The following is a 13,979-nucleotide window of genomic DNA, read 5'->3' as shown; positions in this document are numbered from 1 at the left end:
GGTATCTGTGACCAACAGATGTATATCAGTATTTCCAGTCATGTGAATCCATAGATTAGGGCCTAATGCATTTATTTCAATTGACTGATTTCTTAATATGAACTCTAACTCAGTAAAATCTTTAAAATTGTTGCTGTTGCGTGTATATTTTTGTTCAGTATATTTTTGGTCAGTATATTTTAAACAGTAAGCTTTTCTCTGTTGCCCCAGGCAGTGGCACATGCTGTTTCCACTAGCGTCATCATATTGGCACAGCAGCATCATCTCCCACGAGAATTAGAATTGTTTCAAGCACAGGACACGGCTGGCTGGTTTGACCTGCACGTTTGGGTTTGTAGCGCTGACAAGAGCAACAGCGCAGATCAGAATCACACACGCTGTTAGTTGCAGCCAGCCTTTCTCCCATCAGACCAGGCTAAAATGCCACACTAATTATTCCAGCCAGTCATGACCTTTGAAATAACATGCTGGACTTCACTACTTCCCTATTTACCTCACACAGTGCAGTGGAGGCACAGAGCTCTATAATCTGCTCTGGATCCATCTCAGCAGGGAAGAATAGGATGGTGATCGATTGGATTATCGATTTTTTGATTGTCTCCCTGCCAATTGCAGTTTTGCCGATATATGGATTGAAATGAATTTAATTGAATAGCTAAGTGGTGGAGTGGTGATTGGAGCAATTTGTCATGGTGACCTCACACATGGGAATGCATAAGCAGTGCTGTTTCTGTATCAGATGTAGAGAGAGATACAGACAGACGCAGTAGGTGGAAGGAGCTGAATCCTGACTTGTGGTCAGCTCAATACACTGAATGAATTGCTGCTGGCTTGTCATCATGGTTCCATCCCTCACTCACACTAGCTCCTTTGTAGAGATGTCCAGCAGGCAGGACAGCTGTCGTTGTACTAGATGAGGAGATAGATAGCTTGGCTTACAGAATGGCTGAGTGACTGGGCTGAAATAGTAGTCGGTTTAATGTCGTGGTTGGATGTAAGGATCCCTGAGTGAATAGATTGTACATTGACTAATTGGTGAATTGATTGATTGGGTAATCTGGTACCACTAGGACTGAACTGAGAGCTGTAACAGAGGTGAGGAGGAGAGAGTGGGTCGCCTATAGTCAAATCCTCAACCCTCTTTGCTCAACTACACCAACAGGTCATTTACATTAAGTAACAAGACTCTACTGAACCAGCTGTTCACTGTAGTAGTGGAGCAGCACCATGACATGATGTGAAGGTTTGAATAACTTTGTCCCACATCCTTCTGTCTCAGTTGGAGGTTGATTAAGGAGAAATAGGACAATCAGAGGAGGACAGTGGCTACGGTAGAGCCGAGCATTCTTCTGGAGAACCCTGTGAAACGGACAAGGACTTAAAGTGAAGTAGGTTAGCCGTCAGTCCTCCTCACCCTTATATAGCCCTACTACCTCCAGAATAGATGACCCACAACTGTGAGAGACCTCTTCTCCCCCTCCCTTTCTCCCTCCATCCCTGGCCCAGTTTGAGAATATAACAGCTGTAGCTGACGTGAGTAATAACATGGCTTCCTAACTAGAACCCAGCTTTAGTACTATTTAGACCGATTACCAACAACAACAACAAAATGTATCCTGCTTAGTTCCCCCTGCATTACGATGTTGTCGTTTTCTGGTCCGATATACAATAATGGAAACATCGATAGCCCGGGGATGAAGATGCACTCCTGGAAATGTACAGTATAGATTTATATTATTATTTATTTATATCATTACTTCACACACGCCACACACACACACACACACACACACACACGCACACACGCACACACGCACACACGCACGCACACACGCACACACGCACACACGCACGCACACACACACAGTTTGTTTGCTGTTGCATTTGTGCTGTTGCCAGTGTCTTCTGTCTGTGTTGTCCATTTTGTCTTACAATGTGTTTTTTTATTTTTATTTTTTATCCCAGCCCCCATCCCCGCAGGAGGCCTTTTGCCTCTTGCCATGCCGTCATTGTAAATAACAATTTGTTCTTAATTAACTTGCCTGGTTAACCCTTGTGTTGTCTTAAGGATAAAAAATGACCCGCCACTATGTTTAACAGAGAAGAAAAACCCCTAAATTATATTTTTTCAACTTGAAATTTTCTTAGAGTGACCCCAACATTAGAAAAAGTGAAACTTCGCCTTTGTTCATATTACCATGAAAGCTGTACACCACCAGGGTACAAAGATTGTCTTAGGGTCATTTTTGACCCAGCAGTTATAAAATCATTTACACACAAAAACAAACACACACACACAATGAGAAATTCAGATTATGATGTTCAACAATGTATGAAGCAACAGCAGATTGCTCCTTTAAATAAAGTGGTGAATTTTCAGGAATTGCTTTTAACGATCCATATGTTCAATCCATATGTTTAAGATGGCAAAGTTCATACTTGTGTCACATGCCATGATGCTCAGTTAGGAAGTTAGGAAGCCAAACTGTTCAGAATAATCCCTCATATCAACAAGCTATAAAAGACAGTGATGCAAACCAATGGAGAGGCAGAGTAGCAGACGCTTCATGTTGGCATTCAGAGTCAATATAAACCCTATTTCCTTCCTGTTTGTGAAATTGGCTTCGATGATTGGATATCTGGGCAGGGGGGCTGGGTTCCTAGGAAACAGGAGCCAGCATCACAGCAGGGGTCAGGACACTGAAAGCCACCAAAAAGGGGGCAGAGGTGCAGGGTGATGGTTTACTGGGGAACAGCCAATCACTTCCCTTGGAGGGGTAAATAGTGAATTTGAAAAAACATCATGTCCCAATAGAATATTGTCGATGAAGTTGTTTTTGTCTTGTCTGTGCTCACTCACCACTCACTTCCATTTACCTACGTCACTTTTCTGTTTTGGTGCGTTTGTTTTTCTGTGGTTGTCTAGTGGCTCTGGATCCTGGATGGTGCTCACATTGTTCAGCTGTATTCCTGTTATAACAAACAAACTCTCCTTCTCTCTCCTTCTCTCTCTCTCTCTCTCTCTCTCTCTCTCTCGCTTTCCTTCTTGATTCTCTTTATTGGCATGACGTAACAATGTACATATTGCCAAAGCTTATTTTGGATATTTACAATATAAAATGAGAATCAAAATTGTCAACGGGACAACAGTAACAACAATAACCAAGGGTCAGATTAACCATACATTCAACAATAGCCATACAGTAGAGTACATGTGCAGGTTGATTGGTCTGTCAGACACTGTCCCTCAACTTATGGCAGGCAGCAATGTAGTGCACTGCCAACCCACAGCTCTCTGCGTCCTCCCCCAACAGGACGGGTAGCCTATCCTCATCAGAGACGTCTTTGAAACCTTGAATAAGGGTTTCAAATTTGGGGAAATTACACTCTCTAATTGTTTATATTTTTGACATTTTGTCAGGAAGTGCAGCTCCGTCTCAGGTTCTGCTGTGGTGCAGTGGTTGCACAGCCTTTCCTCTACAGGGAGCCAGGTTTTCCTGTGTCTACCCTTCTCAATGGCAAAGCTGTGCTCACCGAGCCTGTACTTTGTCAAGGTTTTTCTAAGGTTTTGATCAGTAACCATGGTCAAATATTTAGCCATGGTGTACTGTCGATTTAGGGCCAGATAGCACTGCATTTTGCTTTGTGTTTGTGCTTGTGTTTCCCAATAAGCAATGTCGTTTTGTTTTGACTGTGTTGTAATTTGGTTTATTCTGATTGATTGGATGTTCTGGTCCTGAGGCTTCAGTGTGTTAGTAGAACAGGTTTGTGAACTCAGCCCCAGGACCAGCTGGATGAGGGGACTCTTTTCTTTTCTCAGCTCTTGGCATTGCAGGGCTTGGTAATGATATGAGAGGGGGTCACTGTATTTTAGATGATTCCAAAACTTAATTGCTCTTTTTTGAGTTTTTATTATTAGTGGATATTGGCCTAATTCTGCCCTGCATGCATTGTTTGTAGTTTTCCTCTGGACACTGTTAGGGTTTAACCAACTATTTGTTAGCATAACCTATATAAATAACAGAGAAGCTATGCCACAATATTAAGTATATAAACTATAGATAATTGAATACTGCTATATGTTAGAGAAAGTGGCTCATGTGATGGTGGGTCATGTGGACAGAATGATGATGCTTTAAAACAGGGTTTTGCAAGAGATTTTTGCTGAACAACAGTAATAACAAGATAATGGGTGCAATGTAGGGGTTTTAGAGAACTGTGCATTGTGTAACAAGGTGTAGGCAGCTGACTTAGTGATAGGAGGTTGTGAAACCCATCACAAGGGGAACATGTGAGGAACAGGTAGAGTGGAGAAACAACAGTATAAGTAAATCACTGGAAATTGAGTGGTTGCTGACTCTTGAGTATACACTAAGAAGATAAGATCCAACGCCAGGCAACATGTGATGCGTCAAGAGGTTGGGACCAACCTGCACGCCAACGATAGGCTGGAGTAAGTCTAAACCACACCCAGTCTCTACTCTGACAGGCCCAGCAAGGAGGGGGAACTAAGTCTGTCAAGAAGTATTTAAAGAAGAACTTGTGATATCATTTCAGTTCTCTGTCTGCCCTGCGTGGTGTTTCAGTGAGCCCGTATATACGAACAACATACTTACCACTCAAGTGTTTGCATTAATTAAAGTACAAAGAAATCAGAAGTTACTCTGTGCTGACTATTTTGTTCCGACACCAGATTCGAATTGACGCGACCCAACAACATGTAGGAAAATCTTACAGAACTCTGCATGCAGGGTTTCAATGGGGTGTTTGTCCCATTTGATGAAATCTTGTTTTACAAGTGGACCCCACACCTCGCTGCCATAAAGTGCAATTGGTTCAATGACATATTCAATTAGTTTTAGCCAAATTTAAATAGGTATTTCAATTTGAATTTGCTTTTTAATGGCGTAGAATGCCCTGCGTGCTTTCTCTCTCAGTTCAGTCACTGCCTCATTAAGGTGTCCAGTTAAGCTTATTTTTAAACCTCTCTCTCTCTCACACACTCTGTCTCTCTCTCTCTCTGTCTACACTATCTTTCTCTCTGTGTCTTACTCTCCCCATCTCCTCATTTACTTCCACCAAGGTCATGGCAAGGACAGTGACTTGTCAATCTCTCCTCCTCTTCCCTCTCCTTCTCTCACATCTTACACTACACTGTCACAGCCTTGTCTCTGCACCTCTCTCTCTCCTTGCTTATGTTGCCAATATTTCTCTACTTGCACTTTTGCTTTCTTTGTTTGTGTCTCCTCTTCCATTCCTCCTGTGCCAGTGTTTGTCTTCACAGTTCCCCCTCAGTCAGCATCCAGTTTACTCGTTCTCCTTCCTGCCCCCAACTTTTTATCCCCCTCTCATTGAAGTACTGTCAAATGCTACATGAATATATGAAAAGGGCACCATACATCTCAGTTCCTCCCTCTTTCTCTCTCTCTGCCTCTCTCTTCCTCTATCTCTCTCTCTCTCTGCCTCTCTCTCTCCCTCTATCTCTCTCTCTGCCTCTCTCTCTCTCTCTGCCTCTCTCTCTCTCTCTCTCTCTGCCTTCCTCTCTCTGCCTCTCTCTCTCTCTGCCTCTCTCTCTCTGCCTCTCTCTCTCTCTCTGCCTCTCCCTCCCTCTCTCTCTCTCCCTCTCTCTCTCTCTGCCTCTCTCTCTCTCCCTCCCTCTCTCTCTCTCTCTCTCTCGCTCTCTTTATTGGCCTGGGAAACATATGTTGACATTGCCAAAGCAAGTGAAATAGATAATAAACAAAAGTGAAATAGTGCTATCTGGTAGTGCTATCTGCTGGGGTGTCTGTGGTAGTGCTATCTGCTGGGGTGTCTGTGGTAGTGCTATCTGCTGGGGTGTCTGTGGTAGTGCTATCTGCTGGGGTGTCTGTGGTAGTAGTATCTGCTGGGGTGTCTGTGGTAGTGCTATCTGCTGGGGTGTCTGTGGTAGTGCTATCTGCTGGGGTGTCTGTGGTAGTGCTATCTGCTGGGGTGTCTGTGGTAGTGCTATCTGCTGGGGTGTCTGTGGTAGTGTTATCTGCTGGGGTGTCTGTGGTAGTGCTATCTGCTGGGGTGTCTGTGGTAGTGCTATCTGCTGGGGTGTCTGTGGTAGTAGTATCTGCTGGGGTGTCTGTGGTAGTGCTATCTGCTGGGGTGTCTGTGGTAGTGCTATCTGCTGGGGTGTCTGTGGTAGTGCTATCTGCTGGGGTGTCTGTGGTAGTGTTATCTGCTGGGGTGTCTGTGGTAGTGCTATCTGCTGGGCTGTCTGTGGTAGTGCTATCTGCTGGGGTGTCTGTGGTAGTGCTATCTGCTGGGGTGTCTGTGGTAGTGTTATCTGCTGGGCTGTCTGTGGTAGTGCTATCTGCTGGGGTGTCTGTGGTAGTGCTATCTGCTGGGGTGTCTGTGGTAGTGTTATCTGCTGGGGTGTCTGTGGTAGTGCTATCTGCTGGGGTGTCTGTGGTAGTGTTATCTGCTGGGGTGTCTGTGGTAGTGTTATCTGCTGGGGTGTCTGTGGTAGTGTTATCTGCTGGGGTGTCTGTGGTAGTGCTATCTGCTGGGGTGTCTGTGGTAGTGTTATCTGCGGTGGTGTCTGTGGTAGTGCTATCTGCTGGGGTGTCTGTGGTAGTGCTATCTGCTGGGGTGTCTGTGGTAGTGCTATCTGCTGGGGTGTCTGTGGTAGTAGTATCTGCTGGGCTGTCTGTGGTAGTGCTATCTGCTGGGGTGTCTGTGGTAGTGCTATCTGCTGGGGTGTCTGTGGTAGTCCTATCTGCTGGGGTGTCTGTGGTAGTGCTATCTGCTGGGGTGTCTGTGGTAGTGTTATCTGCTGGGCTGTCTGTGGTAGTGCTATCTGCTGGGGTGTCTGTGGTAGTGCTATCTGCTGGGGTGTCTGTGGTAGTGCTATCTGCTGGGGTGTCTGTGGTAGTGCTATCTGCTGGGCTGTCTGTGGTAGTGCTATCTGCTGGGCTGTCTGTGGTAGTGCTATCTGCTGGGGTGTCTGTGGTAGTGGTATCTGCTGGGCTGTCTGTGGTAGTGCTATCTGCTGGGGTGTCTGTGGTAGTGGTATCTGCTGGGCTGTCTGTGGTAGTGCTATCTGCTGGAGTGTCTGTGGTAGTGCTATCTGCTGGGGTGTCTGTGGTAGTGCTATCTGCTGGGCTGTCTGTGGTAGTGCTATCTGCTGGGCTGTCTGTGGTAGTGCTATCTGCTGGGGTGTCTGTGGTAGTGCTATCTGCTGGGGTGTCTGTGGTAGTGCTATCTGCTGGGGTGTCTGTGGTAGTGCTATCTGCTGGGGTGTCTGTGGTAGTGCTATCTGCTGGGCTGTCTGTGGTAGTGCTATCTGCTGGGGTGTCTGTGGTAGTGCTATCTGCTGGGGTGTCTGTGGTAGTGTTATCTGCTGGGCTGTCTGTGGTAGTGCTATCTGCTGGGGTGTCTGTGGTAGTGGTATCTGCTGGGCTGTCTGTGGTAGTGCTATCTGCTGGGCTGTCTGTGGTAGTGCTATCTGCTGGGGTGTCTGTGGTAGTGGTATCTGCTGGGCTGTCTGTGGTAGTGCTATCTTTGGGCTGTCTGTGGTAGTGCTATCTGCTGGGGTGTCTGTGGTAGTGGTATCTGCTGGGGTGTCTGTGGTAGTCCTATCTGCTGGGCTGTCTGTGGTAGTGCTATCTGTGGGCTGTCTGTGGTAGTGCTATCTGCTGGGGTGTCTGTGGTAGTGGTATCTGCTGGGGTGTCTGTGGTAGTCTTATCTGCTGGAGTGTCTGTGGTAGTGTTATCTGCTGGGGTGTCTGTGGTAATGTTATCTGCTGGGGTGTCTGTGGTAGTGTTATCTGCTGGGGTGTCTGTGGTAGTGCTATCTGCTGGGGTGTCTGTGGTAGTGTTATCTGCTGGGGTGTCTGTGGTAGTGGTATCTGCAGGGGTGTCTGTGGTAGTGCTATCTGCTGGGGTGTCTGTGGTAGTGGTATCTGCTGGGGTGTCTGTGGTAGTCCTATCTGCTGGAGTGTCTGTGGTAGTGGTATCTGCTGGGGTGTCTGTGGTAATGTTATCTGCTGGGGTGTCTGTGGTAGTGTTATCTGCTGGGGTGTCTGTGGTAGTGTTATCTGCTGGGGTGTCTGTGGTAGTGCTATCTGCTGGGGTGTCTGTGGTAGTGCTATCTGCTGGGGTGTCTGTGGTAGTGTTATCTGCGGTGGTGTCTGTGGTAGTGCTATCTGCTGGGGTGTCTGTGGTAGTGCTATCTGCTGGGGTGTCTGTGGTAGTGTTATCTGCTGGGGTGTCTGTGGTAGTGCTATCTGCTGGGGTGTCTGTGGTAGTGCTATCTGCTGGGGTGTCAGTGTTTCACCAAGGTGAGAGAAAGGAGAGGAGACAGCTATACAGGAGGCAGGTAAACTGGATCTGGAAATAACATTGTGAGAAATGTAGTGAGGATGAGAAAAATGCCAGGTAGCAAACAAGCTCACATTACAGCCTGCATGTCCTCCTCCGAGAAATGATTGCTGTATTTATTTTTGCTGTTGCATTAAATCTCTCTGGTATTCTGTCACTATGTCAGTGAGGTGGTCAGGAGAAAGAAAACATTTGGAGAGGAGAGAGACAAATGTTTGTTGAGGTGTATCATTAATCTGAAACGAGGTGAGGAGGAGAGAGCGATGGAGATGGATAGAAATGGTCTTTGTAAACAGAAGAAAAGAAGAGTGAAAGTAATGGATAGAAGGAGAGGGTGAGAAGCAGAGAGGTTGTCTGGAGTATTTGAAGAGTAGACTGATAAATTAGGACAGAGAGAAAAAGGTAATTGACAGCGAGACAGAAAAAGGGCTTGATGTGTATTGTTCACAGATTTCAAAGTGTTTTTGACACCCTGGGTTGACTCCTCCTGTCAAATGTTGAAATTGCCCCAAACGTAAAATTGAGAAGGTTAAGGTTTGGGATAGGGTTAAAACATAAAGTTTAAGCACGGGTCTCCGCTGGGCCCCAAATTGATTCGGAAGAGCAGGAGGAGGCGAGTTTGATAAGGACTTTTTAACATGTTTTTCATGTCTTAAAATGTTTTACTTTTGTTAAATAATTTATACACATTTTAAATGGCTTTTACAGAATTGGATGTTTTACATAAAAAAGTACTCTTATTTATGGTTGTTTTATTGGTTTTAACAATATATACTTTTTAACAAACTTATTTGTAATATTCAAATGCTGTGTTTTATTCTTTTATGCTGTTTTTATGTGTATAAAATTATGTGCAAAAATATATGACCTGTTTTAAAGGAAATTAAACAATAAAATTCCAAATGGTTAAGGTAAGGGTTAATGTTTGGGTTAGGGTTAAAACAAACATTTTTAAAACAAGTGTCCACCACTGGGATTAAACACACAACCATCTGATCCAGAGTGATAGGATCACACCGTCCGCCACCGCTATCCACAACTGCCATAGCAATAACCCAAGCCTACCTAATGGTAATAGTGCTCACTGTTGCCCCTAGTGGCTGGGTTTAAAAGGCATTTCCTGACGACCTCAGGACATGGATAGACGTCCAATTTCGAAGTCACTCTTGAGCAATCTGCATGGTACGCTACAGCCCCACGAGGAGGCTGAGGCTGAAGTTCATGTTTCATTAATACAGCGCAGCATGCAGGGAGAGAGGAGGCCGGGTCACCTCAGTTAAATTAGAGGAAATGTGTTGAACAAATTCTATGCAGGGTAATAATGACAGACCTGAGACCTCCAACAACTAACCCTGCCCCAGGACACCACCACTACTGATCCTGAACCAGTCTGTATCAGACCTCCAACAACTAACCCTGCCCCTGGACACCCCCACTACTGATCCTGAACCAGTCTGTATCAGACCTACAACACCTAACACGGTCCCTGGACACCACCACTACTGATCCTGGACCAGTCTGTATCAGACCTACAACACGTAACACGGTCCCTGGACACCACCACTACTGATCCTGGACCAGTCTGTATCAGACCTACAACACCTAACACTGTCCCTGGACACCAGCACTACTAATCCTGGTCCAGGGACAAACCTCAACGAACTAGGGTTAGGGTTAAGGGCTTAGGGTTATGGCTATGGTGAGGGTCGAGCTGGGGTGTGGACAAAAAAACTGACTGAGCTGATCTGTATCCTTACACTGAAAACAATTGACATAGATTACACTTAATACTTGTCTTTCGTTATCTGATCGTCACTGGATCAATTCAGTAGGTAGGTTGATCTTGAACTTATCAAAGGTCGTGACAGACCAAAAAAAAGCCACCAAACTGAAACCACAACACACCGAGCCCAGTCACATCCAGGCAGGATGTCTGATATAACCTGTGACTTGTGTCCATCTAAGGTATGACTTTCCCCCTGGCTACTGGCCTTGGTGTGACTCCTGCTGTTCACAGCAACAGCGGGAGTAAAAGTCAAAGGGACAGTCTGCCATGAGACATTTGTGTTTCTGTCTGTCTGTCTGTCACACAATACTACCACCACCACATACTCTAACATAACATTGTTAGACTGCAAATATATATATCTACTGTCTACAGAGTATAGGGTGTCTGTGTGGCTGGTACGGAAATAGACAAAATAACGTATGCACTATAATCTGATCTGTTTGTTATACAGTTTCAGTGTTGCTGTGTAGCTGTGCTGTGCCTCTCCCTGTGCGACACTGAAATTGGTCCCTGCGGCGTGTGCTTGGAAGTCCGGTGTCACAGCCATTTCATTCCCTTTGTCCCTTGCGGCTTGTCTCTCCTCCATAAAGTTAATATATCCTGCTGATATTTCTCTTTGATCAGAAATAGATGCGCGACAGGACCAGGGGAGAGGGGAGGAAGAGCCACGATCAAAAGATACAACTATCCCTTTCTTCCACTCACTGAGATGAGATCTGATTACTTTCACTGACAGATTCACTTATTGGAGAATTAAATTATGGTTGCATGTGTGCATGTATTTGTGCGCGCGCGCATGTGTGTGTGCATGTGTGTGAGAGAGAGAGAGCAAAAGAGAGAGAGAGATACAGGATTGTGAGAAATACACATACTGCATTGCATGAGAGCACTGCATTGGATGTGTTACTGTGTGGGTGAAATATGGGGATAGCCTAATGGTATGTTGTACAGGAAGAACTAATTATGCTTCTGTCAGCAGGTGTCAGCCATACAGGCCTGTTTGTGTATGTGTGTATGTGTGTGTATGCCAGTGTTTGTGTGTGTACGTGTGTGTGTGTTTATGCCTGGGTGTGCCTGTGTGTGTAACCTCTGATTACCTGCTATATTTAGAATAGAAACTAATTTTACTAGCGTTTCATTGTTGCGTTTGCTTTGAATCTCTGACAATTACCAACTACAGTTGGTAGTTGTTGTTTCCATTGTCTATTTATTGTGCTTCCTCCTTTTCTGAGAATGGAAGAAGAGGAAATTGCGACAAGGACTATTAGCTGCACCATGGAGGACTGTAGTTGATAATTGCCCATTTTAAAAGGACTCATGAGCACCAACACGTGAAGTTCATAGGAGCATGTCAAATCTGGTGTCAAATGAAAGCTAAGAGTACATATTTTTGAGAAATTAAGGCATACACACATTAAACCTCCTAAAGTCGAAGAAATCCAATTAGCATAATACAAAAAATCCCCATAAAAATCCATCCGTTTAAGCTAGAGATATCTGTTTTTTGCATTGGATGCGTCTCAATCCACTGCATCCTCCTATGTCGCACTTCCGCATCTGTGATGAAAGGTGACAGAGCTAGAGCAGTGTTGATCAGACCATGAGGCATCCCGAAAACCGGTCTTCTCACAAAGCGTCTGAATGGTGGCCTACAAACAACTATGACCCCTCTGTGCAAAGGTGAGACTCTCACAGACATGTACATGCCAGTTATTTTGCTCTAGGACCCCCACAGGCATCACAAGACTTGTCTGAAGTTCCCCCGGTACCAGTTGAAAAAATGAATGGAAGTACACTACTTCCAATTATTTTATATGGCTGTATATATATATTTTTTTTTGTGCGCGGGATACTTCAAGGGGTCTTAAAATTCAAAATCAAATAGCAAAATGATCCTTGGTATGACCTTCTTAAAACAATTCCACAAAGCTTAGTAGAACCCCACCCCCTTCCAAAAAAATCAGTCATGGAATTTCAGCAGTTGAATTGTCTACAATGGGAAATCATAGTAGTCACAAACCACAATTGGGTTCACAAGTTTGGACAACACAGTACAGTAGAGTAGAGAAAAGTAGAGTTTAGTTCAGTACAGTACTGAACTATCACAATTTTGTTATTGTGGAATTTCCCAGTTGTATTGAGTTGAATGGCTGTGTTTGACACTCAATTCCATTTAAGAGACAGCAGAGAGAGAGAGAGAGAGAGAGAGAGAGAGAGAGAGAGAGAGAGAGAGAGAGAGAGAGAGAGAGAGAGACGGGGCACTGCTTTTTTAGTCTCTAATCACTCACTATAATAAACTAGAGAGAAGGAGAGAGGAAATGTACTATACTGTATAAGCACAAGATAATAACGATGACACAACACTACTGAAGTCCCAGAGAGATGGACACTTTGACTTTAACCTTGTAGGTCTAATGAGTGTGTTGTGTGACCGTGTACATGTGTTTGCAGTTACGTGTCTCCGTATGTGTATTGGAGAAAGTTGTATCAGTTAATACCTTCTCCTCCCTTTTAGCTCTGTCCTCTCACTCCTCTCACTCCTTATCTTGTCCTCTGGCGTTTGATCTGCTCTCCCTCCTCCTCTGTTCCATTTTCACGGGCCCCTTTCTTTGGTGATGAAACGTTTCTTCTGGTGAATGCAGAGCCCTGTGATCAAGTCAGTGTCCTCAAGTCCTCCATTTTGTCAGTGTCCTCAAGTCCACCATTTTGTCGGTGTCCTCAAGTTCTCCACAAACACACACACACACACACACACACACACACACACACACACACACACACACACACACACACACACACACACACACACACACACACACACACACACACACACACACTCTCTAAAGCAACAGTGTGGAGGCTGAGAGAATTGGAGCAAATGGGAAAGGATAAAAAGGTGAAAAGAGAGTGTTAAAGACAAACAACATGCCACACCACACCAGATGATGCGCGATCCGCCAGTTTGTCCAGGCTCTCCAGCATCTAGGACAGGACAGAACAGACACAAGCACACAAACAAGCTATTCGTCTGTCCAGTCAGTCAGTGCCAAAAGGTTGTCAGACAGTGATGGTAATTACTGCATGAGGCTTTTTGAATAACGATTTCAGACATTTATTCAGGGGCCACAAGCAATGTGTGTCACCCTGAGGACCAGTCTGTCTGTGTGGGGCTGGCCAATACTAACACCACCGTGCAATGTCTCAGACACAACCAGATTCATAAAGCCCGATAATTGCCACTCGCTGTCTGTTTAGTACCTTTAGAGTCACACATTAGCCGAGTTGAGCCTGAACAGCATCAGGAGATGAGCTATTATTAATGAATAATTTCATATTCAGTGCCCTCTCTCCTCTCCTCTCCTCTCACACCCTCCTCCCCTCCTGCTCCCCCTACTCCTCCCCCTCTTCTCATCACCTAATGTGTTGGGGTGAATATAGATGAAGGCTTAACGGAGAACTCCTTTCAATAACTCCGATCACAAGTCCCATCAAGAGAAGGACCATATTAACTATGAACAAGAGGGAGTGAGTCAGTAGTTCACAGTCAACAGTGATGAATCAGAGAAATAGAGGGAGAAGGGAAGAGAGAGAGAGAGGAAGGGAGAAAGAAGGAGGCTGATGTGAAGGAGAGAAACAGACATTGAGAGAGAAGAGAGAGAGACTGAATGAGACAAAGTGAGGGATAATATGCGTGAGAGTGTGTCTGTGAGTGTCTGTTTGTTCGAGACCAGGGGCGCAACTTTCACTTGGGACAGGGGTGGGGACACATTCCCGAAATTGCATTTTTGTCCCCCCCCCACAGTTTTATCATTGGAATGTGATACAACATGAGTCAATTGTA

Source organism: Salmo salar, chromosome ssa03 (genome assembly GCF_905237065.1).
Source record: "Salmo salar chromosome ssa03, Ssal_v3.1, whole genome shotgun sequence".
In the NCBI taxonomy this organism is placed as follows: domain Eukaryota; kingdom Metazoa; phylum Chordata; class Actinopteri; order Salmoniformes; family Salmonidae; genus Salmo; species Salmo salar.
Note: the sequence above shows the minus strand (reverse complement) of the source record.